Source organism: Sus scrofa, chromosome 6, assembly GCF_054392235.1.
Source record: "Sus scrofa isolate SSC_HxYL_T2T_F1_AM1 chromosome 6, Sscrofa_HxYL_maternal_Yorkshire_Landrace_v2.0, whole genome shotgun sequence".
Taxonomy (NCBI): Eukaryota; Metazoa; Chordata; class Mammalia; order Artiodactyla; family Suidae; genus Sus; species Sus scrofa.
In genome coordinates, this window is record NC_139388.1 from 142,842,573 (window position 1) to 142,859,827 (window position 17,255).

The 17,255-nt window shown below is 36.1% G+C and overlaps 1 protein-coding gene across 1 annotated transcript in view; it reads left to right on the forward strand.

Moving 5' to 3' along the window:
- The window catches only part of LOC110261207 (uncharacterized), a 333,192-nt gene that overhangs the window by 302,631 nt on the left and 13,306 nt on the right, over nt 1-17,255 (forward strand). Inside the window, exon 9 of the mRNA XM_084964684.1 lies at nt 10,076-12,352. The gene's annotated coding sequence lies outside the window, so the exon portion shown is untranslated. The remainder of the gene's footprint in view (nt 1-10,075; nt 12,353-17,255) is intronic.

The window sequence follows — 17,255 nt, forward strand, 5'->3', positions numbered from 1 at the left end:
AGCCTGACAGTGTTTTTGTTTTTGTTTTTGTTTTTTTCTGACATGGGATGGCACAATCCCTCCCCTGTGTAAATAGTTTTACAAGCCCTATGGAAGGCATTTATCAAGATCTTAGGAAAGAACTATATATAACAGCCCAAACATAACAGGAGAGAAAAAAATAGGTAGGTAGAAAGGTAGACAGAAAGATAGATAGATAGATAGATAGATAGATAGATAGATAGATAGATAGATAGATGGATAGGCAGGCAGGCAGGCAAGCAGAGAGATAGATATATGGGTAGAAAGATAGGCAGGCGGAGTTCCCGTTGTGGTGCAGCAGTTAACAAATCCGACTGGGAACCATGAGGTTGCGGGTTCGATCCCTGCCCTTGCTCAGTGGGTTAAGGATCCGGCATTGCCGTGAGCTGTGGTGTAGGTTGCAGACGTGGCTCGGATCTGGCATTGCTGTGGCTCTGGCATAGGCCGGCAGCTACAGCTCCGATTAGAGCCCTAGCCTGGGAACCTCCATATGCCGCGGGAGCGGCCCAAGAAATGGCAAAAAAAAAAAAAAAAAAAAAAAAAAAAAAAAAAAAAAAAAAAAAAAAAAAAGACAGGCGGGCAGATAGATTAGGAGATTATTACAAAAAAAAAAAAAAAAAAAAAAAAAAATCCAGACAAGAGATCATAGTAGCTTGGACCATGATGGTGAATGGTAGGTGGCAGTGGTATGGGAAAGATGATTAAATTCTGGATATAATTTGAAGGTAGAGCCTACAAATTTAGATGTGGGTGTGAGATAAACAGTGGTGTCAAGGATAATCCCAAATTCTTTTAGAGTGAAGAACTGAAAGTGTGAATTGCCATTAGTTGAGTCAGGGAGGATTGTAAGTGAATAGGTAGGTGGGTGGGAGAGATAAGGAGCTTACTTTCAGATGTGTTATGTTTGAGAGAGCTATTAGACATTTAAGTCAAGATGCCACATCAAGTAAAAAAATTGGATATGTAAGTGTAGGATTCTGAGAAATCTGTGCTAGAGATATAAATTTAAGACATCTTCAAATATGCATGTATGTGTGTATTCATGGGACTGAATTTGTCATGAACCCAAAAAATGAGGGAAGAGGCACTAAATACCTAAGTAAAGAAATTGATAATTAAAACATCATTATGAAATCAAGGGATAAATTATCAAAGACGATAAATGGAAGAGTCATTGCTGCAAATTAATTGCTAACATAATGGAATTGTTTAAGATTATACAAAATACAGATAAGAAAGAGATTGAAGTGATTAGGGGGTGACAATGTATGCAAGACAGAGATAGTCCAACCTATGGATAATCAATTTCCTCACAGTAGGGAACCCAAGTAGAATGACTTAGCAATATAGAAAATATAAAAATGTTTGCTTAATAAACTAGTATTTGAGTTGGATCAGCAAAGATTTTATACTTTGCCAGTTTGAGTAATGTGCATAACTAGCAATCCTAAGGGAGAGTTTTCACTTATTTAAAGCACTGTTTTTATGTTAGCATTTTACAGGGTTAAATTTGTTACAGATGGGGGTTCCCACTGTGTCACAGTGGGTTAAGAATCTGACTGTAGTGGCTTGGTTCTCTGCAGAGGTGCAGGTTCAATCCCTGGCCTGGGAACCTCCATCTTCCGTGCGTATGGCCATTAAAAAAAATGTTACAGGTAATACTGTAAATTCTGGTAGGTTTTATATCTGTTTAAGAGTTCTCATCAATTTAAAACCTGTTTACTGATGTCCATCCCATAAATGAGGATAATAGTGCCCTTGCATTTCTTTGTCTACCAGTTAAGTACTCTGTTTACCCTGATTCAGTTTTGTTTGCTCCCAAACTGATCATAATACTATACAATTATAGCAATTACCTAACAATGAAATATGAAATATGAAATGTAAAGAAGTATTATTTTTTCTGAAAAACAAGTTGGGGAAATTTTTCGTTGGGATGTAAAAAATTGTAGGGGGAGTTCCTGTCGTGGTTCGGTGGCAACGAATCTGACTAGCATCCGTGAGGATGCAGTTTCTATCCCTAGCCTCACTCAGTGGGTTAAGGATCCAGTGTTGCTGTGAGCTGTAGTGTAGATCACAGATATGCCTCGGATCTGGCATTGCTATGGCTGTGGTATAGGCCAGCAGCTACAGCTCCAATTTGACCCCTAGCCTGGGAACCTCCATAAGCCATGGGTGTAGCCCTAAGAAGAAGAAAAAAAAGTTGTAGGAAACCATTACTCTCTATTGAGATACTGAAATTAACTGGCTAAGATTTAAAAGTCACTGTAGAGCTAAGAGCATAAAAAACTAATCATATTCTGGAAAAAAAATGACATACCTTCATAGAGGAGACATGGCTATTCTCATACTTTTTGGAATAGCAGAAGAGAAAGAATTTTACTGATATCAGATAACCAAACATTTAAAGAATGTTTAATGGCTCCCAAAGGGTAGGTATGACAGATTAGAATTCCAAGGATCCTCAACCACAGACAGATTGGCATCCACCCACCCACCAGCTCTTTTTAAGGTCTTCACTGAGTGCTTGGGGGTGGCAGGAGTATGATAAAGCCTGAGGGCAGAGTAGGGGAGAAGTAGAAAGCACAAGTCAGGCAGCTACTCAAAAGCAAGGGACAGGGCAGGAGCATTGAAGAAACCCATTAAAGCTACTCGGAGATTTCAGCTACCCATGTTGGGGTGGGGCAGGAGAGCTAAGGAGAAGCTCTCCAAGGCATTCTATTCCTTCACAGACTGTAAGCAGCTACCTTTTGAAGTTGGCAGCTAGGCAATAGTGAAGAAAGAGATTTCAAGTGTATAAATCCTGGAAAGCAAAGAGAACTTCCAAGCAAATCCAAAATGTGGCATTGTTACTATAAGTGGAGAAAGATCTCCCACAGTTCAGAAAGCTAGAGGCATTGGAGTAAAACATAAAGAGATCTCAGTAATCTCATCAGTGTTCAGAGCCTAACTCCTACTTACCTTATGGAGTAAAATCTCAATCTTATCCTCAAAACTTTTAAAGTCAGTGATGAACTGAATTAAACTAATGTTGTGAAAAGATCACTCAAGGAGTCTGACAGGAAAAGGGGTATGTGATCTTTTCTGGAGATAAATATTATATATATTATTACTTTATCTTCTTTTTTTTTAGTAAAAATACCTACAGTACAATGAAATATTACAAGACGCACACAGAAGCAGGAAAGTGTGCTCAAGAGAGGAAGCAGTCAGTAGAAGCAGACTCATAGATGACCAAGTTGTTGGACTGATCAGGCCAGAACTTTAAATAACAGTGAAGTAAAATACTAAAGGATCTAGTAGAAAAGGTGAAAAACATGCATGAAGAGATGAGAGATTTAAGCACAGACATGGAAACTTTAAAATAGATTCAAATTGGGATAGAGGAGTAAATCTGAGTACTAGGTATGTGGTCCTTGACACTTGGATCTATCCCCAGACAATCCTCATGGAGAGAAAGCTTTAAGTTTAAAATGCAGGAGTTCCCGTCGTGGCGCAGTGGTTAACGAATTCGACTAGGAACCATGAGGTTGCGGGTTTGGTCCCTGCCCTTGCTCTGTGGGTTAACGATCCGGCGTTGCCGTAAGCTGTGGTGTAGGTTGCAGACGGGGCTCGGATCCCGCGTTGCTGTGGCTCTGGCGTAGGCCGGTGGCTACAGCTCCGATTCAACCCCTAGCCTGGGAACCTCCATATGCCGCGGAAGCGGCCCAAGAGATAGCAACAACAACAAAAGACAAAATAAATAAATAAATAAATAAATAAATAAATAAATAAATAAATAAAATAAAATAAAATGCAGAGGAGACAAAGGATTAGGAGATGGAGGTGGTGAGGGGGAGGAATAGTGATGTTTGGTATATACTTTGAAGCATCAGTAAAGGTTAGTAAAGCTATAAAATAAAATAAAACAATGATAGTCAATAAATTCTTAGTTATATCCAGAGTTTTGGTTAAAAACACTCTGGAGGAGTTCCCTTCGTGGCGCAGTGGTTAACGAATCCGACTAGGAACCATGAGGTTGCGGGTTCGGTCCCTGCCCTCGCTCAGTGGGTTAACAATCTGGCGTTGCTGTGAGCTGTGGTGTAGGTTGCAGACTCGGCTCGGATCCTGCGTTGCTGTGGCTCTGGTGTAGGCCAGTGGCTACAGCTCCGATTGGACCCCTAGCCTGGGAACCTCCATATGCCGCAGAAGCGGCCCAAAGAAATAGCAAAAAGCCAAAAAAAAAAAAAAAAAAAAAAAAAATAGCACTCTGGAGTTTACTATAAAGTCAAGTAAGTATACTCAATATTTTGTGCAACTGTGTGTGCTTTGTGTGCATTGGCGCCTAAATTCATAATGGTACAAGGGTGGGAAAGAAGTGAGAGGCATCCAGGGCAACTAAAGTGCATTATGGGTGTATCATGGTAATGATACACAACAAATGCCAGATGAAGATCTGGACTTGCAGAGTAAACCCATTAACAGCTGATTGTTAAATTTCTAAAAAATTCACTTCTGAGTAGATTTAAATTGTAAGCCCTGGAAAGTGTTGAAATGCTTGCCACTTTTATTGCTAAAAGCAAAGTGCATGCACCTCTGCTACTCAGAGCTGAGCTGTGGGTATTACAAACAAGTTCTAGGTCTGCCTCACAGGTAAGTTTCTGTCTTCCTTTTTTCTTTTTTCCCCCTGAGAAGGAGGCATTGATTGCAAACAGTTTATCCACATCTATACCAGATTTTTCTGAAAAACTTGGCATTTCAGATGTTATAAAATTTCTGCTGCTTGGAGTTCCCGTCGTGGTGCAGTGGTTAACGAATCCGACTAGGAACCATGAGGTTGCGGGTTCGGTGCCTGCCCTTGCTCAGTGGGTTACTGATACAGCATTGCCGTGAACTGTGGTGTAGGTTGCAGACGCGGCTCGGATCCTGTGTTGCTGTGGCTCTAGCATAGGCCAGTGGCTACAGCTCTGATTCGACCCCTAGCCTGGGAACTTCCATGTGCCTCTCCAGCGGCCCAATAAATACTTGAGAAGAAGGCGTTTCAAAAATAAGATAATGCAATGGGCCTGGGAGGGCAAAGCTCAGCATCTCCTGCCTGAGAATAATCTTATACACTCATTTTTCTCCAGGCATTTATCATTACTCAGAGGTAGAAGCACAAAAAGTAGACTTTGTGGCATCAGGTTCATTTATATATGAACATTGTTCAAAAACATCTGTGACTTGGGCAAGGTTGAATTTTGAATTTCTGCTACCCTAGTTAAAAGATTTAAGTGGGAGTTCCCGTTGTGGCACAGTGGTTAACGAATCCGATTAGGAACCATGAGGTTTAGGGTTCGATCCCTGGCCTTGCTCAGTGGGTTAACAATCCGGCGTTGCCGTGAACTGTGGTGTAGGTCGCAAACGCAGCTTGGATCCCTCGTTGCTGTGGCTCTGGCGTAGGCCGGTGGCTACAGCTCCAATTCAGCCCCTAGCCTGGGAACCTCCATATGCTGCGGGAGCGGCCCTAGAAAAAAGCAAAAAAAAAAGACAAAAAAATAAATTAAAAAAAAAAAAGATTTAAGTGACCTACATGAAGTTAGTGATAGTTTAAAAATAAATTAACCAACCAAACAAAAATACTTGTCCTCCTAGTGAAAGCTTTCAGATTATTTTAAAGGTAATGGTTTAGCAAAACTGTTTCTTCCTTGTCTTACACTGACCCCACTATAATTATTGACTTTATTTTTAACCTTTTACTTATCTTTCTTTCTGACTCTTTAAACAATTACATTCAGAGCTTATGGAATGTTTTGCTCCACTAAGAGTTCAGAAAAGATTTTCTCAAAATTAAAAACGTTCGTACTTCAGAGACATTATCAGGAAAGTGAAAAGTCAACCCACAGATTTGGAGAAAATATTTGTAAATCATATAACCAATAAAGGATTTGTATCCAGAATATATTAAGAAGTCAAATAAGTCAATAATTAGAAACCAATTCAATTTTTTTAAATGGGTAAAGGATTTAAGTTGACATTTCTCCAAAGAAATACACAAATAGCTGATAAGCACATGAAAAGATTGTCCTCATCATTAGTCATTAAGGAAATACAAGTCAACACTAAAATGAGATCTATTTTTCACCTACTAGAATTGCTATAATAATAAAGAAAAAAGATGGTCAGTAACAAATATTGGCAAGAATGTAGTGAATTTGGGACTAATCCATTGCTGATAGAAAATATGAAATGATGCAATTTTTAGTTAATAGAAAAGATGGCAATTCTTAGTTAATCATAGAATATGACTCAGCAATTCTACATATCTACCCACAAAAATTAAAAATGTGTATCCATACACAGACTTGTACACAAATGATTGTAAGCAGAATCAACAAAAATATCCATAAAGTTTAAACAACCTGAATGTCTGTCATTGGATGAATTGACAGATAAAATACTATTCATCAGTAAAAAAGGGATAACATGCTACCACATGGGTGAACCTCCAAATATCAGAAACATCTCAGTGAAAAAAACCTAACCTAAAAGAACATATATTATGCCATTTAAATGAAATATTTAAAAAAGGCAAACTAAAGACACAGAGTATATAACTGGTTGCGTGGAAGTGGGAATGAGAGTGATTGTAAATGGGTAAGTTTCTTTTTAGGATGAAGGAAATATTATAAAATTAGATTGTGATAGCTGTACAACTGTAAGTACACTAAAAGTCATTGTATTGAACATTGAAGTGAGTGAATTTTTATGGTTGATAAATTATATCTCAAAAAAACTGGTGGGAAAAAAAAGGTTTACTATGAGTTCTGAACCAGATCTTGAAGGAAACTACTACTTACCAGGTGGTATTCTTAATTTTAGTGAGGCTCACTTATTTTACAGGTTTATTATGGTCCGGACTTGGACAGTATATTTAGAAAAATGCAAGTTGAGTATTTATTTCTTGGAAGTTTTCTGAGCACTTTTATTTGGAAGGACAGGAGCAGAATTGGGGTGTTAGAACACGTGCTCTTCTATGTGCCTTTTACCTGATGATGATTGACCCAGGATCCAGGAAGTTGCCCAAAATAATCAGCTACTTACAACTTTGAAACTCCAGTTTCTTCCAGGGATTCTCTAATGAGTTCCAAGGAGTAAGATGTGCTGAACTTAACTCCTAACAAAAGTAATTCTTCACAGTTGACAACAAGAATAGACCACCTTAAATTAGAAGTATTAAATAATTTTTAAACCTGACAATAGGACTCCAATTTCAAGAGCTGTAATACCTTCTTCCCACAGAACTTAAATCTAGGGAAAAACTTAAGAAATGCTCCCCCCAAAACAAAAACAAAGAAAAAAAAATCCCTTGTTTCTATATCATTTCTCAAAGAACAAAGACTATGCCAGTGTAAAAGCTATATGTGCTCGTAGATGCTTTAGCATCAGCTTTGTACCCTATATATGCATTTTTTTTTTCTGGTAGGATAAAGAAATGGAAAATATGCTCTAACAAGTTTCAAGTCTGTCCAAACTTATTAAGTGTAGAAATCCAAGTTCCAACATTATTGTTATTTCAAGTGAAAAGTTCTCTGAAAATGTAAAATAGACACATTAAGCAGCCAAATGTACATCAGTTACCTGCTCCCATCCCCCACCCTGTTTTTAAAAGACTATATTCTGCATGATGGAGGCTAAAAGGTGGCAGCTGTGCCAAAGTAGTGGACCCTAAATCGCTGAGCAAAAATGAGAGAGGGGAGGCTCTGATTGCTCACAGTACAGGAGTGAATACGCGCTCTCAACCACAAATCAAGCAAGCTGAAAAAAAAAAAAAAAAAAAAAAAGGCCCAATCAAGGCAGTAATGGCCTCCACTTCACAATCAGACAAGTGCTTCTTACTTGAAAAATCCTACCATTTATAGCTGATTGCTAACCCTGGCCTCATTTCTAATCTAAAGGGCGAGTAATAATTTGGAAAAGGAATTATAACAACTTCCCAACAATTTAGCAAATTGTTATTATTTCAGGGGGAGGGGAGGAGGGTGGAAAGAAGTTCCTTTTGTAACATGTTTCTCTTGTGGGCTACCATTTTTGTGACACCAAACCCCAGTGCTGCCATGCTAGAATAGCAACTAACATATATTGGAAATATTTTTTTTAATGGGGATATTTTATGCCATGTCACATGTTTCAATATGGTCAAAGTTATGGATTGCCAAAAAAAAGGAAGGACGGGAGCTGAAAATTCTTTTGTACATATTTACCTACAACATTCCAAAATAAGTCTGAGTGAATGTCCTTGACTATCTCTGTTTTGGAAAGGATTTTGACATTTTGGAGAATTTGACTTCATAAAAAAATAATACCATTAAATGCCACAGGGTTTTTCATTCGGTATTGTAGAGTTGATGGATTTAGCTCAGGTAAGTTTCCTGCTAATAGAAATAGGATAATATATAGGCATCTTCTACACTTTTATTTTTGAATTTGTACATTAGAATGACTATATATGTGGTAATCATTTCATTAACCTGTCACATCCATAAAAGTCAGATATCTTTTACATAGGTACTATTTTTGGAGATTAATGTAATGTTTTCTAGTGAGCAAGACACTCACACATGTGTGTGTGTGTAATATTTTCTTCACAGAGCTGTTGAGTATACATATTTCATGTAATATTGTAGGAAAGAGATTTGGACCATGCTGCTTTCTGAGAAAGAAAATTAGCTGATAAGAGTACAGGACAGAGGGATATACTTAATCACAATTGCAGGAAAGATAGTAGAGATCACCCTATTCAGCCTCTTAATTATTATGCAAATGACAAAACAAAGGCTGGGAAAAGGTAATAACTTGCTGAAGGTCACAGGCTAATGCATGACAGAGATTAAAATAAAACTTCGGATATCCTTTACTCTCACCATCACACCTTTTACATTATATCTTATTCTTTCAATATCTTTCTTCCAAGTGGCTTTAAATTATGCATTTTTAGTAATACGGCATGTTAGCTTCATATAGTACAGACACCAGTGATTTTTGTAATAGGATATGCTTAACATCAACATGTAACTTTAAGCCTATATTGTGAGCAATAACATTGTTTCTGCATGTTTTGCCATTTGCCGTTATTCTTATAAAAAAAACCTTCATTGCAGTTTAGAACTCTTTTGTCCTGACCTATAAGATGATTAAAATATCACCTTTTGAAAATGTATTTCGTTCTTTTTTATTTCTCAAATTAAGACCAGTTACCCAAAACAGAATAGACAATTAGTAGCAGAACCAAAACACAGTATTGCTCTTTCATTTTTCTTTTCAGGTAGGCAACCAGCAGAACTCCTTGAGCTTAGTACAGGCCTCTGCAGCTGTACAAAAGACAGTTAATATGTCTGGAAAATTGGGCCATAATTCTGATTCTAACTTAGAAAAAGTGAAACTCCCTATAGCTTGAATCAATGTAAATGTAATGAACATTTTTAAATTATTTATTCATTTTTAGTAGAAAAAAAAAAACTTCCTTTTAGTATTTTCCACATGTCTAGCAAATACTAGGTATAGAAAATATATCTAGTTTTTGAATTAAAGGAAATACTTTGATTTTTAATTGAAAATGTTAAACATAATATACTATGCTTTCTGAAGAACAACAGATTTTAAGCAGATCTAAAAAATTGGATTTGGAAAAACAAATATAACTTCTTTATTTATGTGTGTAACTAGAGTAAGGAGGCTGAATTTTTCAGATACCCCAAAATGATTTATAGCTTGCAATTACCCACTCCATTCAATATAAACAGTATCATAATTCATATTACATAATCTGTAGCACATTCTAAAATACATAATGCTACTCTGGAAAAAAATTTTTCTTACATCATCTCTCGTGTCCAGAACCATGGAATTTTTTTTAAAGAAATAAGGGATTGATATTATTAAGATCCAGAGTGAGAAAACAAAGTACTTTAGAAAGGAGCTTGAAATTTTAAAACCTTTAAGAGTAGGAAATCTGAGATATTATAATAGTAGGGTTTTTTTTTTTATGGAAAGAAAAGAGCCTCTTTCTAATGGATATATTTGCTCTACTTCACAGCAGTTTGAAAATTAGCGAAACATCACTATGACTTACCCTGTGACCCAGGAGTGTCAGAACGTAAAGGCTTGAAGAAAAGGACCAAGCAAACCCAAAAGCTGACAAAATATAAAGTGGTGACCACAGGCAAAAACATGGAATGAAGCATCATGCTCTCAGAAGCAGCCTGAGCATTTTAGTAGAATAACAAAAAGTGAACTTTAGATAAGAAACTCAGAACTAACTTTTGCTTTACAGCTTTAAAGTTAGACAAAGTAATGGAATCTATTCACAACCTCACAAGGGGAAAAATTAGGGATGTGAGCCCAGGAAAATGATTTTCAAGGAAAGCACTTTTCTAGGAAATTTCATATTCCTAACCTTTTATTTTATTAAAATTAAATATCTTGGAATATTACCGCAAGCTAAAATGACCCCTAGTGTTAGGAAATAGATTCCTTAGGGTAAATTGTAAGCACCAATGTCGTTTATATATACAGTAATGTTAGCATATACATTCTGTCACTGTTTGTAGTACAATAAGCTGCTTTAGCCAACACAAAGACACAAAGCATACGACAGAGACAATCTTTTTCCTCTTGCCCATTAAATGAAAGACTATCTAATCCTCAGATCCACTCAAGCAATTTTAGATTTTTGTTATTCAGAAAGGACTTTTTTCCTCATTATAAAATATATGTTTATAGCTGTGAGTTATAGCAGATGTAGCTACAAAGAGAAAAAAAGGCAGGATTTTTTAATAAAAATTCTGGTAGCATCGTCAAGGATAATGTGCGGAACAATTTCAAGGCAGGCTTCTTGAGTAGTGTAGTTACCTCTGAGGAGGAAACCCTAGCTTTTATGGACTAAATGGGAAAGTACTCAAGCCGTTTTAGCTGTGTAAATCATTAGACATGTTACAACGAGACTCCGCAATTTATAAGTATTTAAAAGCTCTCATATCGTTAAACCTACACAAATGAATTTTGTGGTGGTCGTTTAACAGTTAACTTTTATATCTTAAAGAGTAAAAATTTTGGAAGGAAAGTGTAATATTAAGGAATACAGTCCCCACAAGGTAGCAAAGAAGGGCAACACATACATTGTAAATGGATCTTTTTACCAAGAAAAAATAGTGCCGAAGAGAGCTGTGTTAAGATTTAATAATGAATAACTAAATTCTCTCTTAAGACTTTTTTGTGTTTGCGGCAAATAAATAAAACCAGTAAAGTGAAATGTAGTTTATAGCAGCAAGGAGGGATTAGGACAAAAATTAACAGAAAACCTGCACTTATTGTCATTAATGAGTAGATGCAAAATGAAATGTTAAAATATAAAATATAGGCATATGTTTAAAGCTTTTTAGAAACTATTGACTGTAAATGATAGATACGTTAAAAATAAGAGATTTTGTTTGCACTGCATTATTTATCAGTGAACATTAGAAAAAAGTGTAAGTAAACTAATAAAATACAGATTTATGATATAGGTTAAAAAATCAAAATTACTTACCTAACATCCAAGCACAATGTAATTAATTTCAGAATAAATTAATACTACATACATATGCATGTTAAAAATACTCAAAACCATTTTCAAACATAAATTTGTTTTAAATTCTGCTTTGAGCTTAATTTGAAGGATTTCCTGAAAGGAAAAAAAAAAAAAAACTATTATGCTTCTTCCTATTCGCTACCAGAGTAATTATCTAAGAATATGCTGTAATGATAAACTTCATTACTCAATAACATTAGTAAACATTAAAATATTTAAAGAATATTGTACTGCATTATAGTTTATTCTATTTAAATATCACAATTATAGCAGCTTTTTCTTCTTGTTTTTGTCTATGGGATGAATTGCTAGGATTTGATAATCTGCTGCTAATGTAAGCTGATATTACAGTCATATGACCTAATTAAGCATCAGGATTCATATTTAAAATATATAATTACCTAGAGTGTCAGTTTAAAAAAATGTAATTACTAGTTTCTACTTTAATGGCAAAAAATGATGTTCATATCAACAGACTATGGAAAGTTTTCTGGAAAATGTTTTTCTTCTCTGATTGTAAAGAAGCAATGAAAAATCTTAGTATCGAACCTATTATTGATACTATTTTCATAGAATGTACTCTCTTGTCTTTCATCATTGTGGAAATTCCTCCTTCCAAAAGTATATTATGTATCATTTCTTGTCACTTTGAATCCATTCATCTTTCTTTATTCATCTTTCTTTATAGGAATACATTTTCATTTTTGGCATTTGAGAAATCCACATACAACAGTAGCGTGAATGGTAAGTGAAGCAACAAACTTCCATTATTTTAAAACAAAATAGACTTGAAGATTTGGGGCTTTGGGGAGGAATTTTTCATTTCTGAATTGCACAAAATCATTCATAATTACCTCTTAGTGATTTCAATATCACAAATCCCTTCTGATTAGCCCTCTTAAAAAAAAAAAGAGAGGAACCTGCTTCAGAATTGTTTGGCCCTGTTGGAAGCCCTGTCTTAGAGAACAGCAGATTATGTAATTAAATTGAATCGTGTATTTTCCATAGAAACAAGGCATGATACTGGAACTGATGCAAGCTATATGCTCATTTCTATATTTAGACTGCTCAATGTCAACAGCACGGCAGTCCATTGACTGATCACCCAAGAGTTAAGGCATCCTATGAAGCTTTTCAATTTTAAAAATATGTAAAGGCAGAAAAAAAGTAGCGACTCTAGAAATGGCTGATGAAACAACATAATCCTTTTACGGAACTATTCTTCATTCCTTGAGTGAAAGACTGTCCCCAACAGCTGGTATTTTCCCATTTGCTTAGAGTGCATGCAGTATAGAGAAGTCTGGAGAAATAGTTAAGTTTAGTTTGCAAGAAAGCAAGTCAGTTTATGGAGAAACGTGCCAAGTACCTCCAGAAGTTTGTAAGTGAAAATACAAATGTAATATTGAAGAAAAATGCCCCTTCGTTTTTCATATGTGAAGTGTAAACTAGAGATTACAAGGACAAACTGTGACTACATCTTACACACAATCACAGTAGGAGGGAGACAAATCACAGAAAATTGTCAACATTTGATGAACATTTGATAAAATTCATTTGATGAATTTTATCCTTGTATTAGGGACACTTTTTCTTACCAGGCTTCACATCCACACCAAACCACAACTGTAGTCCTAAGCAGCCAGACGTGCTGTGTTTTGAAATCCTCAGCACTATACTGTAAATTGAAAGTTTTACCTATACAATCAGGAAGAAATTTCAGTGTCATAAAAGTCCCTTGAAATTAAGAGATCAAAAAAAATCTGTCAGCGCCTATGCAAAATCTAGACCACGTTGTCATCAGGAATTAATGAACATCAATCTTAGAATGATCGTTTTAAGCCAACAGCAATGGATTATTTATAGACTTGGCAATTGAATGTAGATATGTAAATTTTGTAACTGCTTTTCATCTAAGTGTTGAACATTATATTTAATGTAAGTAGTAAAAAAAGGACTGCATGAGGAATAACATTAAAAATGCTAAAGAAAAAATTTGACATGAAACCTATAATCCAGATAAATTTCAGTATAATTTCCCACTCTTTTTATAGGCCACCTGTAAATGGAATACAGATATACAGAGAGGGACAGCAATTTCCTTAGGAGCCTATACACATATAAGTATATAGATTTATCTTTTGAATTTGTACAAAATGATGTTTACTATGAGCTCTTACAAATATACCTTATGTGTGTGTGAAAAAATAGAGATATGAACATGATACAATTCTAACTAACTTTCATCTCAAGCAGACTAAAAATTTCAAGTATAGCTTACTCCCAATATTTCTTTCTTCTTATGCCTTAGACGTAATATAATTTTACTGACATTCTGGAATAATAAAGGTGGAAACTTCTGGATATTTAGCTTTTGTTATTAAAATACCAAATGACTAAAATATAATTTGATATTATGATTTCATTTTTTAGAAGAATAAGTGGCAGTTATTTTTCCTAATACTATTTTTTCTTAAAAATAAAAACACCAGGAATTCCTTTGTGGAACAGAAGGTTAAGGACTCAGTGTTGTCACTGCAGCATTCTGGGTCACTGCTGTGGCCCAGGTTCGATCCCTGGCCCAGGAATTTTCATGTCTCAGGTGAAGCCAAAAAAGTAAAAATAAAAAATAAAAACATCAAAATATTCTGGAATTGGTTTATGAAGAAAAACCAAAGCCACACTCACCACCTCAGTTTTAAATGATGCTCTAACTACTCTGCTAGGTCCACTGTGTGTTGTGCTCTGCCACCTGGTGGTTACTTGTAAAAGATCTAGACAGTGTATTCAGGCATTCTCTTTCTCTTTTTTCTTTACCCTCTCCTTTGTAGAACTAATGAACTAAACTTCAATTTGATAATATGACTGTTGCTGTGGGAAACATTGGTTAGTTCATGTGACTTACTAAATTGCTCTTGCCTCATTTCAAAGCATCAGTACAAATTAGCTGCAAGATTCATAGGAGGTTTGAATCAGTTATTGACAATTGTTAAATAAAATGAAATTAGCTAGAATTTCTTGATCTCTGCATAGTTATTTTCTCCAAGGAGCTAGGAACAGCTTATTTAAATCTTACTGTATTCTGTAACATAGATGGGGGTGATATTAAGTCATGAAAAGCTAAAGAACAAAGGAATTCACTAAATGAATATAATGAGACAGCATTTCCACATATTGATATGAACATTCCTGCTGCTACATCACAGAGAGGTGAACTTAGTAGACAGTTTTAGATGTCATTTCTGTCAACACATCTCGTGGATGATGTAAACTGCTATATCCAACCTTTGAATAATGATCGCTTAGGAACTGATTATTCTACACTGATGAATCCTTCCATAATTGTTAAAAAAAAAAACAGCACCTTACTGTCTTGAACACACCTAGGGTTCAGAATATAGTTTCTAAATGCCAAGGAACGAGGTCTCTTGGACCAACAAATGTACACACACACACACATGCACACCCCACACAGGAATATCATTCAACCACCAAGAAGAATGAAACCCTGCCATTTGAGACAATGTGGATGGACCTTGAGGACTACAATAAGTGAAATAAGACAAAGACAAATACCCTGTGATCTCACTTACTTGTGGAATCTAAAAACAGACCCCCCCCCCCATCAAGTTCATAGCTACAGAGAACAGATTTGTGGTTTCCAGAGGCAAGAAAAGTTGCCTGGGGGTGGGGGTGGAAGTCGTGGGAGAAGGGAATCCAAAGATACAAACTTCCAGTTTAAAATAAATAAGTCCTGGGGATGTGAGGTACAGTGTGGTGATATAAATTAAAATAGTTGGCAACATATTTGGTAGAAACCAACAATGTGCAAGGCATTGAAGACACAAAAATGATGGGGATACGGCTTTCTCCTTCAAGTACTCAAAGTTTAGTAGGGTGGTGGTGGATGTATATGAGTACAATTAATGTATGTCAAGCTGCTTTTTGTCATGTACGATTATAGAAATATAAGCGAATCACAAAGGATAACAATAGGAAAGTGCTCTGGGAAAACAGAGATGGAAGAAGTTAATTCTGATATGCGATATCAGAAAAGCTTCTCAGAAGAGGCAATGTTTGATCTGAGCCTTGATTGATAGGTAGAATTTAAAGGGCACAGAAAGGAGTTGCCATTGTGGCCCTGCAGAAATAAACCCAACTGGTATCCATGAGGATGCAGGTTCAATCCCTGGCCTCGCTCAGTGGATCAAGGATCTGGCATTGCTGTGAGCTGTGGTGTAGGCTGACCCCGAGCCTGGGAACTTCCATATGCCTCGGGTAAAGCCCTAAAAAGCAACAACAATGACAAAAAAAGCACAGAAGATCCTAGAAAGTGTACAATAGTGTCCGTAAAACAAGCAGTATTTAATAATGTTACTGGAAGGAAAGCTCTGTGAGGATAGAGACTTTGTTTTATCTTTATGTGACTGACCTTGTAGGTGCTCAATTTTTTTAAGTAAATGAATAAATAGTAACGGCATCGTGCAGTTGTATATATGTATGAATGGCAAGTAAACAGTTTTGTCATTAAGAAGGCTTTTACTTTTCCTCTTGCATGGCTTATATTTGGAGGAGGGACTTTCTTTTCAGTTATCTTTGGAATAGCTAAAGAAAGTAGGTGATTTCTGTAATATTCAGATGTATGAAAAGTTTACGTTAGTAACTGATAGAAATATCTGGGAAAGTGTTATAGAAAGGAAAGGAAATTCATAGAGCATTTAAATAATCTGCTGCTGATTTGAAAATGAACCAGAGAACATCTAGAAATAATACAATAGTAAATAATAGAGTCCGAAATATAAAGCTCAGGGGCCAGCTAGACAATAGATTAGATACAGCTAAACAGGGAATGGGTTAACTGAATGATAACCTGAATAGAAGACACAGAATGAAGCACATAAAGCTAGAGATGAGGCGGAGGGGTGGGGGTGGATAAAAAGGTTGAGGAGAGAAGAATAGATAGATAAAGTAGGTCCAGTCTATGACTAATGGCAGTTTTAGAAGGAGAGACTAGAGATGAGAAGAGGTGTGAACTATAGATTTTAGTTAATAACACTGTATACAGGCGTTCCCGTTGTGGTGCAGTGGTTAATGAATCCGACTAGGAACCATGAGGTTGTGGGTTCGATCCCTGGCCTCGTGCAGTGGGTTAAGGATCCGGCATTGCCATGAGCTATGGTGTGGGTCGAAGACGTGGCTCGGATCCCGCATTGCTGTGGCTGTGGCGGAGGCTGGCAGCTACAACTCTGATTAGACCCCTAGCCTGGGAACCTCCATATGCCGAGGGAGCAGCTCAAGAAAAGGCAAAAAGACAAAAAAATAATAATAATACCGTATACATTTTGGCTCCTCAATTGTAACAAAAGTGCCACACTAATTTAAATTATTAATAATAGGGGAAACTGTGCTAGAGAAGGGGGAAGTGAGGAAGTGTATGAGAACTCACAGTATTCTTAATTTTTTATTAACCTAAAATTGCTGTCAATAATAAAATCTATTTGAATAAATAAACAGTAATATGTGAAATGGGATAAAATTTCAAATTTAAACTGGACCATTTTAGAGGCAAAAAGAAAAAAGGCTGAGAAAAATAATGCTCAGCAAAAAGCAAATGCATACAAATCTGGGACATCGAACTTTTTTTTTTTTT